Here is a 13,309-nt window from a genome sequence, read left to right on the forward strand (position 1 = left end):
ACTCGCGTAGGCTGGATTCTGACTACAGCACACCTCCAACTTGCGACGGTCGCCACGGTTACATACGGAGTCGGATTGGGGTGATTCTGGACTTGTTGGAAAGCTAATAAAGTCTACTTTCATACGGATCTGACCTCATACTCATACCTGCTCAGAAACGGCGTCAACAGTCCAAAAATCACCGAGAGGTCTATTCTGTCCAGGGTGCTGCGCCACCTTAAGTTAGCCCAATGGGCTTGTATCGTTTAGAGTCCAGTAGGGACGCGTCCTAGGGTTGGAGCACGACCCAAACTCTCTTGTGGTCGTCCTCCACACGTCATATACCCCTTAGCCGCCACCAGGAACACTTGGGTTTTGTTTAGATCAAGTTTAGCCTTTGCTACTTGCTTGTAGGCGCGCGTGCTGATCCAGCCGCCCGTCTCCTTGTCTTCGGAACCCCACTCATCATAAGATTCAGTTTGAGGCTTTCAATTTCATCTTGCAAATTCAGTGCTTGTTTCCTTGTTCTTGCTAGTTCTTCGATTGCTTGCAGGACGGGAGCCCTAGTGGCTGGTTGTCGCGCTCCACAAGATTGTGATGGCCTTTGGAGGTGGTGTATCGGTTGCTAAGGCGCGGTCTTAGAAGGCTGTAGTCGGGCCGTGAACGTCATCTCCATCCACCAAATCGAGTGATCTCACGCCTCTCATCGAAAGATCGTCCATAAACCCTAGCGGGTTCATATCAGTTTGCACCAATTGTACCATTGGGTCAAATCGTTTTGGAAGCTCCCGATGGTACTCCTAGGTTACGTGGGTCATGCGGAATCTTGTTTTGGTCCATTTGGAGACAGTGTTATTGTCGGTGCAAGATAGGTGCACGGTTTACGCTAACCGTACCATAGGCTCAGGAATCGTTTTGGACGCACCCAATGGTACTGCTAGGTGACGAGGCTCAACTGAAAGCTCGTTTTGGTCCGTTTGGAGATAGCGGTAATATTGATGCAAGATGGGTCCACAGTTTGCGCCGAACGTACCATAGGCTCGGAAATCATTTTGGACGCACCCGATGGAACTCCTAGGTGACGTGGGTCATGTGGAATCTTGTTTTGGTCCACTTGGAGACAGTGTTAGCGTCGGTGCAAGATAGGTGCACGGTTTGAACCAAATGTACCATAGGGTCAAATATCGATTTGGATGCTCCCGATGGTACCCCTAGGTTACGTGGGTCATGTCGAATCTTGTTTCTATCCATTTGGAGACAGTGTTAGCGTCAGTGCAAGATAGGTGCACAGTTTGCGCTAACCGTACCATTGGCTCAGGAATCGTTTTGGACACACCCGATGGTACTGCTAGGTGACGAGGCTCAACTAAAAGCTTGTTTCGGTCCGTTTGGAGATAGTGGTAATATTGACGCAAGATGGGTGCACGGTTTGCGCCGAACGTTCCATAGGATCGGAAATCATTTTGGACGCACTCAATTGAACTCCTAGGTGACTTGGGTCATGTGGAATCTTGTTGTGGTCTGTTTGGAGACGGTGTTAGCATCGGTGCAAGATAGGTGCACGGTTTGCACGAAATGTACCATAGGGTCAGAAATAATTTTGGACGCACCCGATGGTACTCCTAGGTGAAGAGGCTCAAGTGGAAGATCGTTTCAGTCCGTTCAGAGATAGTCGTAATATTGACGCAAGATGGGTGCACGGTTTGCGCCGAACGTACCATAGGCTCGGAAATCATTTTGGACACACCCGATGGAACTCCTAGGTGACGTGGGTCATGTGGAATCTTGTTTTGGTCCATTTGGAGACCGTGGTAGCGTCGGTGCAAGATAGGTGCATGGTTTGAACCAAATGTACCATAGGGTCAGAAATCGTTTTGGAAGCTCCCGATGGTACTCCAAGGTTACGTGGGTCATGTCGAATCATGTTTCTGTCCATTTGGAGACAGTGTTAGTGTCAGTGCAAGACAGGTGCACAATTTGCGCTAACCGTACCATAGGCCTAGGAATCGTTTTGGACACACCCGATGGTACTGCTAGGTGACAAGGCTCAACTGAAACCTCATTTCGGTCCGTTTGGAGATAGTGGTAATATTGACGCAAGATGGGTGCACGGTTTGCGCTGAACGTACCATAGGCTCAGAAATCATTTTGGACGCACCCGATGGAACTCCTAGGTGACTGGGTCATGTGGAAGCTCCTTTCTAGCCGTTTGAATATAGTGCTAATCTTGACGTGAGATGGGTGCACGGTTGGCGCCGAACGTACCATAGGCTCAGAAATCATTTTGGACGCACTCGATGGAACTCCTAGGTGATGTGGGTCGTGTGGAATCTTGTTTTGGTCCGTTTGGAGATGGTACTAGCATCAGTGCAAGATAGATGTACGGTTTCAACCAAATGTACCATAGGGTCAAAAATCGTTTTGGACGCAACCGATGGTACTCCTAGGTGAAGAGGCTCAAGTGGAAGCTCATTTCTGGCGTTTGGAGATAGTGCTAATCTTGATGCGAGATGGGTGCACGATTGGTGCCGAACGTACCATAGGCTTAGAAATCATTTTGGACGCACTCGATGGAACTCCTAGGTGATGTGGGTCGTGTGGAATCTTGTTTTGGTCCGTTTGGAGATCGTACTAGCATCGGTGCAAGATAGGTGTACGGTTTCAACCAAATGTACCATAGGGTCAGAAATCGTTTTGGACGCAACCGATGGTACTCCTAGGTGAAGAGGCTCAAGTGGAAGCTCATTTCTAGCCGTTTGGAGATAGTGCTAATCTTGACGCGAGATGGGTGCACGGTTGGCGCCGAATGTACCATAGGCTCAGAAATCATTTTGGATGCACTCGATGGAACTCCTAGGTGACGTGGGTCTAGAGGAATCTTGTTTTAGTCCGTTTCGAGACGGTGTCAGCGTCGGTGCAAGATAGGTGCGCGGTTTGCACCAATTGTACCATTGGGTCAAATCGTTTTGGAAGCTCCTGATGGTACTCCTAGGTTACGTGGGTCATGTGGAATCTTGTTTTGGTCCGTTTGGAGACGGTGTTAGCGTCGGTGCAAGATAGGTGCACGGTTTGCGCCAAACGTACCATAGGCTTAGGAATCATTTTGGACACACCCGATGGTACTACTAGGTGATGATGCTCAACTAAAAGCTCGTTTCGTTTGGTTTGGAGATAGTGGTAATATTGACACAAGGTGGGTGCACGGTTTGCGCCGAACGTTCCATAGGCTCGGAAATCATTTTGGACACACCTGATGGAACACCTAGGTGACGTGGGTCAGGTGGAATCTTGTTTTGCTGCGTTTAGTGACGGTGTTAGTGTCAGTGCAAGAAAGGTTCACGGTTTGCACCAAAAGTACCATAGGGTCAGAAATTGTTTTGGACGCACCCGATGGTACTCCTAGGTGAAGAGGCTCAAGTGGAAGCTCATTTCTGGTCGTTTGGAGATAGTGCTAATCATGACGCGAGATGGGTGCACGGTTAGCGCCGAACGTACCATAGGCTCGGAAATCATTTTGGACGCACTCGGTAGAACTCCTAGGTGACGTGGGTCGTGTGGAATCTTGTTTTGGTCCGTTCGAAGATGGGACTACCATCTGTGCAAGATAGGTGCATAGTTTGCACCAATTGTACCATAGGGTCAGAAATCATTTTGGACGCTCACGATGATACTCCTAGGTTACGTGGGTCATGTCGAATCTTGTTTCAGTCCATTTGCAGACAGTGTTAGCATCGGTGCAAGATAGGTGCACGGTTTGCACCAAATGTACCATAGGGTCAGAAATCATTTTGGAGGCAAACGATGGTACTCCTAGGTGACGTGGGTCATGTGGAATCTTGTTTTGGTCCGTTTGGAGACGGTGTTAGCGTCGGTGCAAGATAGGTGCACGGTTTGAACCAAATGTTCCATAGGGTCAAAAATCGATTTGGATGCTCCCGATGGTACGCCTAGGTTACGTGGGTCATGTCGAATCTTGTTTTTGTCCATTTGGTGATAGTGTTAGCGTTAGTGCAAGATAGGTGCACAGTTTGCGCTAACCGTTCCATTCGCTCAGGAATTGTTTTAGACACACCCGATGGTACTGCTAGGTGATGAGGCTCAACTGAAAGCTTGTTTCGGTCTGTTTGGAGATAGTGGTAATATTGACGCAAGATGGGGCACGGTTTGCGCCGAACGTTCATATGATCGGAAATCATTTTGGACGCACTCGATCGAACTCCTAGGTGACGTGGGTCGTGTGGAATCTTGTTTTGGTCCGTTTGGAGACGGTGTTAGCGTCGGTGCAAGATAGGTGCACGGTTTGCACGAAATGTACCATAGGGTCAGAAATAATTTTGGACGCACCCGATGGTACTCCTAGGTGAAGAGGCTCAAGTGGAAGATCGTTTCAGTCCGTTCAGAGATAGTCGTAATATTGACGCAAGATGGGTGCACGGTTTGCGCCGAACGTACCATAGGCTCGGAAATCATTTTGGACACACCTGATGGAACTCCTAGGTGACGTGGGTCATGTGGAATCTTGTTTTGGTCCATTTGGAGACCGTGGTAGCGTCGGTGCAAGATAGGTGCATGGTTTGAACCAAATGTACCATAGGGTCAGAAATCATTTTGGAAGCTCCCGATGGTACTCCAAGGTTACGTGGGTCATGTCGAATCTTGTTTCTATCCATTTGGAGACAGTGTTAGTGTTAGTGCAAGACAGGTGCACAATTTGCGCTAACCGTACCATAGGCCTAGGAATCGTTTTGGACACACCCGATGGTACTGCTAGGTGACAAGGCTCAACTGAAAGCTCATTTCGGTCCGTTTGGAGATAGTGGTAATATTGACGCAAGATGGGTGCACGGTTTGCGCTGAACGTACCATAGGCTCGGAAATCATTTTGGACGCACCCGATGGAACTCCTAGGTGACTGGGTCATGTGGAAGCTCCTTTCTAGCCGTTTGAATATAGTGCTAATCTTGACGCGAGATGGGTGCACGGTTGGCGCCGAACGTACCATAGGCTCAGAAATCATTTTGGACGCACTCGATGGAACTCCTAGGTGATGTGGGTCGTGTGGAATCTTGTTTTGGTCCGTTTGGAGATGGTACTAGCATCAGTGCAAGATAGATGTACGGTTTCAACCAAATGTACCATAGGGTTAGAAATCGTTTTGGACGCAACTGATGGTACTCCTAGGTGAAGAGGCTCAAGTGGAAGCTCATTTCTGGCGTTTGGAGATAGTGCTAATCTTGACGCGAGATGGGTGCACGATTGGTGCCGAACGTACCATAGGCTTAGAAATCATTTTGGACGCACTCGATGGAACTCCTAGGTGATGTGGGTCGTGTGGAATCTTGTTTTGGTCCGTTTGGAGATCGTACTAGCATCGGTGCAAGATAGGTGTACGGTTTCAACCAAATGTACCATAGGGTCAGAAATCGTTTTGGACGCAACCGATGGTACTCCTAGGTGAAGAGGCTCAAGTGGAAGCTCATTTCTAGCCGTTTGGAGATAGTGCTAATCTTGACGCAAGATGGGTGCACGGTTGGCGCCGAATGTACCATAGGCTCAGAAATCATTTTGGATGCACTCGATGGAACTCCTAGGTGACGTGGGTCTAGAGGAATCTTGTTTTAGTCCGTTTTGAGACGGTGTCAGCGTCGGTGCAAGATAGGTGCGCGGTTTGCACCAATTGTACCATTGGGTCAAATCGTTTTGGAAGCTCCTGATGGTACTCCTAGGTTACGTGGGTCATGTGGAATCTTGTTTTGGTCCGTTTGGAGACGGTGTTAGCGTCGGTGCAAGATAGGTGCACGGTTTGCGCCAAACGTACCATAGGCTTAGGAATCATTTTGGACACACCCGATGGTACTACTAGGTGATGATGCTCAACTAAAAGCTCGTTTCGTTTGGTTTGGAGATAGTGGTAATATTGACACAAGGTGGGTGCACGGTTTGCGCCGAAAGTTCCATAGGCTCAGAAATCATTTTGGACACACCTGATGGAACACCTAGGTGACGTGGGTCAGGTGGAATCTTGTTTTGCTGCGTTTAGTGACGGTGTTAGTGTCAGTGCAAGAAAGGTTCACGGTTTGCACCAAAAGTACCATAGGGTCAGAAATTGTTTTGGACGCACCCGATGGTACTCCTAGGTGAAGAGGCTCAAGTGGAAGCTCATTTCTGGTCGTTTGGAGATAGTGCTAATCATGACGCGAGATGGGTGCACGGTTAGCGCCGAACGTACCATAGGCTCGGAAATCATTTTGGACGCACTCGGTAGAACTCCTAGGTGACGTGGGTCGTGTGGAATCTTGTTTTGGTCCGTTCGAAGATGGGACTACCATCTGTGCAAGATAGGTGCACAGTTTGCACCAATTGTACCATAGGGTCAGAAATCATTTTGGACGCTCACGATGATACTCCTAGGTTACGTGGGTCATGTCGAATCTTGTTTCAGTCCATTTGCAGACTGTGTTAGCATCGGTGCAAGATAGGTGCACGGTTTGCATCAAATGTACCATAGGGTCAGAAATCGTTTTGGAGGCAAACGATGGTACTCCTAGGTGACGTGGGTCATGTGGAATCTTGTTTTGGTCCGTTTGGAGACGGTGTTAGCGTCGGTGCAAGATAGGTGCATGGTTTGAACCAAATGTTCCATAGGGTCAAAAATCGATTTGGATGCTCCCGATGGTACCCCTAGGTTACGTGGGTCATGTCAAATCTTGTTTTTGTCCATTTGGTGATAGTGTTAGCGTTAGTGCAAGATAGGTGCACAGTTTGCGCTAACCGTTCCATTCGCTCAGGAATTGTTTTAGACACACCCGATGGTACTGCTAGGTGACGAGGCTCAACTGAAAGCTTGTTTCGGTCCGTTTGGAGATAGTGGTAATATTGACGCAAGATGGGTGCACGGTTTGCGCCGAACGTTCATATGATCGGAAATCATTTTGGACGCACTCGATCGAACTCCTAGGTGACGTGGGTCATGTGGAATCTTGTTTTGGTCCGTTTGGAGACGGTGTTAGCGTCGGTGCAAGATAGGTGCACGGTTTGCACCAAATGTACCATAGGGTCAAAAATCATTTTGGACGCACCCGATGGTACTCCTAGGTGAAGAGGCTCAAGTGGAAGATCGTTTCAGTCCGTTTAGAGATAGTGGTAATATTGACGCAAGATGGTGCACGGTTTGCGCCGAACATACCATAGGCTCAAAAATCATTTTGGACGCACCCGATGGAACTCCTAGGTGACGTGGGTCATGTGGAATCTTGTGTTGGTCCGTTTGGAGACCGTGGTAGTGTTGGTGCAAGATAGGTGCACGGTTTGAACCAAATGTACCATAGGGTCAAAAATCGTTTTGGAAGCTCCCGATGGTACTCCAAGGTTATGTGGGTCATGTCGAAACTTGTTATTATCCATTTGGAGACAGTGTTAGCGTCAGTGCAAGATTGGTGCACAATTTGCGCTAACCATACCATAGGCCCAGGAATCATTTTGGACACACCCGATGGTACTACTAGGTGACGAGGCTCAACTGAAAGCTCATTTCGGTCCGTTTGGAGATAGTGGTAATATTGACGCAAGATGGGTGCACGGTTTGCGCCGATTGTACCATAGGCTCGGAAATCATTTTGGACGCACCCGATGGAACTCCTAGGTGACGTGGGTCATGTGGAAGCTCCTTTCTAGCCGTTTGAATATAGTGCTAATCTTGACGCGAGATGGGTGCACGGTTGGCGCCGAACGTACCATAGGCTCATAAATCATTTTGGACGCACTCGATGCAACTCCTAGGTGATGTGGGTCGTGTGGAATCTTGTTTTGGTCCGTTTGGAGATGGTACTAGCATTAGTGCAAGATAGGTGTACGGTTTCAACCAAATGTACCATAGGGTCAGAAATCATTTTGGACGCAACCGATGGTACTCCTAGGTGAAGAGGCTCAAGTGGAAGCTCATTTTTGGCATTTGGAGATTGTGCTAATCTTGATGCGAGATGGGTGCACGGTTGGCGCCGAACGTACCATAGGCTCAGAAATCATTTTGGACGCAGTCGATGGAACTCCTAGGTGATGTGGGTCGTGTGGAATCTTGTTTTGGTCCGTTTGGAGATGGTACTAGCATCGGTGCAAGATAGGTGTACGGTTTCAACCAAATGTACCATAGGGTCAGAAATCGTTTTGGACGCAACCGATGGTACTCCTAGGTGAAGGGGCTCAAGTGGAAGCTCATTTCTGGCCATTTGGAGATAGTGCTAATCTTGACGCGAGATGGGTGCACGGTTGGCGCCGAACGTACCATAGGCTCAGAAATCATTTTGGACGCACTCGAGGGGACTAGTTGACGTGGGCCTGGAGGAATCTTGTTTTAGTCTGTTTTGAGACGGTGTCAGCGTCGGTGCAAGATAGGTGCACGGTTTGCACCAATTGTACCATTGGGTCAAATCATTTTGGAAGCTCCCGATGGTACTCCTAGGTTACGTGGGTCATGTGGAATCTTGTTTTGGTCCATTTGGAGACAGTGTTAGCCCCGGTGCAAGATAGGTGCATGGTTTGCCCCAAATGTACCATAGGCTCCGGAATCATTTTGGACGCACCCGATGGTACTACTAGGTGATGAGGCTCAACTAAAAGCTCGTTTCGTTTGGTTTGGAGATAGTGGTAATATTGACGCAGGGTGGGTGCACGGTTTGCGCTGAATGTTCCATAGGCTCGGAAATCATTTTGGACACACCCGATGGAACTCCTAGGTGACGTGGGTCAGGTGGAATCTTGTTTTGGTGCGTTTAGAGATGGTGTTAGTGTCAGCGCAAGATAGGTTCATGGTTTGCACCAAAAGTACCATAGGGTCAGAAATCGTTTTGGATGCACCCGATGGTACTCCTAGGTGAAGAGGCTCGAGTCGAAGCTCATTTCTGGTCATTTGGAGATAATGCTAGTCGTGACGTGAGATGGGTGCACGGTTGGCACCGAACGTACCATAGGCTCAGAAATCATTTTGGACGCACTCGATGGAACTCCTAGGTGATGTGGGTCTTGTGGAATCTTGTTTTGGTCCGTTTGGAGATGGTACAAGCACCGGTGCAATATAGGTGTACGGTTTCAACCAAATGTATCATAGGGTCAGAAATCATTTTGGACGCAACCGATGGTACTCCTAGGTGAAGAGGCTCAAGTGGAAGCTCATTTCTGGTCGTTTGGAGATAGTGCTAATCATGACGCTCCCGATGATACTCCTAGGTTATGTGGGTCATGTCGAATGTTGTTTTGGGCCGTTTGGAGACGGTGTTAGCGTCGGTGCAAGATAGGTGCATGGTTTGAACCAAATGTACCGTAGGGTCAAAAATCGATTTGGATGCTCCCGATGGTACCCCTAGTTTACGTGGGTCATGTCGAATCTTGTTTCTGTCCATTTGGAGACAGTGTTAGTGTCAGTGCAAGATAGGTGCACAATTTGCGCTAACCGTACCATAGGCCCAGGAATCGTTTTGGACACACCCGATGGTACTGCTAGGTGACGAGGCTCAACTGAAAGCTCATTTCGTTCTGTTTGGAGATAGTGGTAATATTGATGTAAGATGGGTGCACGGTTTGCGCCGAACGTACCATAGACTCGGAAATCATTTTGGACGCACCTGATGGAACTCCTAGGTGACGTGGGTCATGTGGAAGCTCCTTTCTAGCTGTTTGAATATAGTGCTAATCTTGACGCGAGATGGGTGCACGGCTGGCGCCGAACGTACCATAGTGTCAGAAATCATTTTGGACGCACTCGATGGAACTCCTAGGTGATGTGGGTCGTGTGGAATCTTGTTTTGGTCCGTTTGGAGATGGTACTAGCATCAGTGCAAGATAGGTGTACGGTTTCAACCAAATGTACCATAGGGTCAGAAATCGTTTTGGACGCAACTGATGGTACTCCTAGGTGAAGCGGCTCAAGTGGAAGCTCATTTCTAGCATATGGAGATAGTGCTAATCTTGACACGAGATGGGTGCACGGTTGGCACCGAACGTACCATAGGCTCAGAAATCATTTTGGACGCACTCGATGGAACTCCTAGGTGATGTGGGTCTGGAGGAATCTTGTTTTAGTCCGTTTAGAGACGGTGTCAGTGTCGGTGCAAGATAGGTGCGTGGTTTGCACAAATTGTACCATTGGGTCAAATTGTTTTGGAAGCTCCCAATGGTACTCCTAGGTTACGTGGGTCATGCGGAATCTTGTTTTGGTCCATTTGGAGACAGTGTTATTGTCGGTGCAAGATAGGTGCACGGTTTACGCTAACCGTACCATAGGCTCAGGAATCGTTTTGGACGCCCCCAATGGTACTGCTAGGTGACGAGGCTCAACTGAAAGCTCGTTTTGGTCCGTTTAGAGATAGCGGTAATATTGATGCAAGATGGGTCCACAGTTTGCGCTAAACGTAGCATAGGCTCGGAAATCATTTTGGACACACCCGATGGAACTCCTAGGTGACGTGGGTCATGTGGAATCTTGTTTTGGTCCATTTGGAGACAGTGTTAGCGTCGGTGCAAGATAGGTGCACGGTTTGAACCAAATGTACCATAGGGTCAAATATCGATTTGGATGCTCCCGATGGTACCCCTAGGTTACGTGGGTCATGTCGAATCTTGTTTCTATCCATTTGGAGACAGTGTTAGCGTCAGTGCAAGATAGGTGCACAGTTTGCGCTAACCGTACCATTGGCTCAGGAATCGTTTTGGACACACCCGATGGTACTGCTAGGTGATGAGGCTCAACTAAAAGCTCGTTTCGGTCCATTTGGAGATAGTGGTAATATTGACGCAAGATGGGTGCACGGTTTGCGCCGAACGTTCCATAGGATCGGAAATCATTTTGGACGCACTCAATCGAACTCCTAGGTGACTTGGGTCATGTGGAATCTTGTTGTGGTCTGTTTGGAGACGGTGTTAGCGTCAGTGCAAGATAGGTGCACGGTTTGCACGAAATGTACCATAGGGTCAGAAATAATTTTGGACGCACCCGATGGTACTCCTAGGTGAAGAGGCTCAAGTGGAAGATCGTTTCAGTCCGTTCAGAGATAGTCGTAATATTGACGCAAGATGGGTGCACGGTTTGCGCCAAATGTACCATAGGCTCGGAAATCATTTTGGACACACCCGATGGAACTCCTAGGTGACGTGGGTCATGTGGAATCTTGTTTTGGTCCATTTGGAGACCGTGGTAGCGTCGGTGCAAGATAGGTGCATGGTTTGAACCAAATGTACCATAGGGTCAGAAATCGTTTTGGAAGCTCCCGATGGTACTCCAAGGTTACGTGGGTCATGTCGAATCTTGTTTCTGTCCATTTGGAGACAGTGTTAGTGTCAGTGCAAGACAGTTGCACAATTTGCGCTAACCGTTCCATAGGCCTAGGAATCGTTTTGGACACACCTGATGGTACTGCTAGGTGACAAGGCTCAACTGAAAGCTCATTTCGGTCTGTTTGGAGATAGTGGTAATATTGACGCAAGATGGGTGCACGGTTTGCGCTGAACGTACCATAGGCTCGGAAATCATTTTGGACGCACCCGATGGAACTCCTAGGTGACTGGGTCATGTGGAAGCTCCTTTCTAGCCATTTGAATATAGTGCTAATCTTGACGCGAGATGGGTGCACGGTTGGCGCCGAACGTACCATAGGCTCAGAAATCATTTTGGACGCACTCGATGGAACTCCTAGGTGATGTGGGTCGTGTGGAATCTTGCTAATCTTGACGCGATATGGATGCATGGTTGGCGTCCAACGTACCATAGGCTCAGAAATCATTTTGGACGCACTCGATGGAACTCCTAGGTGATGTGGGTCGTGTGGAATCTTGTTTTGGTCCGTTTTGGAGATGGTACTAGCATCAGTGCAAGATATGTGTACGGTTTCAACCAAATGTACCATAGGGTCAGAAATCGTTTTGGACGCAACCGATGGTACTCCTAGGTGAAGAGGCTCAAGTGGAAGCCATTTCTGGCCGTTTGGAGATAGTGCTAATCTTGACGTGAGATGGGTGCACGGTTGGCGCCGAACGTACCATAGGCTCAGAAATCATTTTGGACGCACTCGATGGAACTCCTAGGTGACGTGGGTCTGGAGGAATCTTGTTTTAGTCCGTTTTGAGACGGTGTCAACGTCGGTGCAAGATAGTTGCGTGGTTTGCACCAGTTGTACCATTGGGTCAAATCGTTTTGGAAGCTCCCGATGGTACTCCTAGGTTACGTGGGTCATGTGGAATCTTGTTTTGGTCCGTTTGGAGACGGTGTTAGTGTCGATGCAAGATAGGTGCACGGTTTGCGCCAAACGTACCATAGGCTCAGGAATCATTTTGGACGCACCCGATGGTACTACTAGGTGATGAGGCTCAACTAAAAGCTCATTTCATTTGGTTTGGAGATAGTGGTAATATTGATGCAAGGTGGGTGCACGGTTTGCGCCGAACGTTCCATTGGCTCGGAAATCATTTTGGACACACCCAATGGAACTCCTAGGTGACGTGGGTCAGGTGGAATCTTGTTTTGGTGCGTTTAGAGACGGTGTTAGTGTTAGTGCAAGATAGGTTCACGGTTTGCACCAAAAGTACCATAGGGTCAGAAATCGTTTTGGACGCACCTGATGGTACTCCTAGGTGAAGAGGCTCAAGTGGAAGCTCATTTCTTGTCGTTTGGAGATAGTGCTAATTGTGACGCGAGATGGGTGCACGGTTAGCGCCGAACGTACCATAGGCTTGGAAATCATTTTGGACGCACGCGGTAGAACTCCTAGGTGACGTGGGTCGTGTGAAATCTTGTTTTGGTCCGTTCGGAGATGGGACTAGCATCGGTGCAAGATAGGTGCACAGTTTGCACCAATTGTACCATAGGGTCAGAAATCGTTTTGGACGCTCCCGATGATACTCCTAGGTTACGTGGGTCAATCTTGTTTCGGTCCATTTGGAGACAGTGTTAGCATCGGTGCAAGATAGGTGCACAGTTTGCACCAAATGTACCATAGGGTCAGAAATTGTTTTGGAGGCAACCGATGGTACTCCTAGGTGAAGAGGCTCAAGTGGAAGCCCATTTCTGGCATTTGGAGATGATGCTAATCTTGACGCGAGATGGGTGCACAGTTGGCACCGAAAGTTTCATAGGATCAGAAATCATTTTGGACGCACTCGATGGAACTCCTCGGTGACGTGGGTCATGTGGTATCTTGTTTTGGTCCGTTTGGAGATGGTGTTAGCGTCGGTGCAAGATAGGTGCACGGTTTGCCCCAAATGTACCATAGGGTCAAAAATCGTTTTGGACGCACCTGATGGTACTCCTAGGTGAAGAGGCTCAAGTGGAAGATCGTTTCAGTCC

At 48.5% G+C, this 13,309-nt stretch overlaps 1 pseudogene; it reads left to right on the plus strand.

The window, feature by feature from the left end:
• LOC136515624 (uncharacterized) overlaps positions 1-13,309 on the plus strand; it is a 112,869-nt pseudogene that overhangs the window by 45,068 nt on the left and 54,492 nt on the right.

Source organism: Miscanthus floridulus, chromosome 17 (assembly GCF_019320115.1).
Source record: "Miscanthus floridulus cultivar M001 chromosome 17, ASM1932011v1, whole genome shotgun sequence".
Lineage (NCBI taxonomy): Eukaryota > Viridiplantae > Streptophyta > Magnoliopsida > Poales > Poaceae > Miscanthus > Miscanthus floridulus.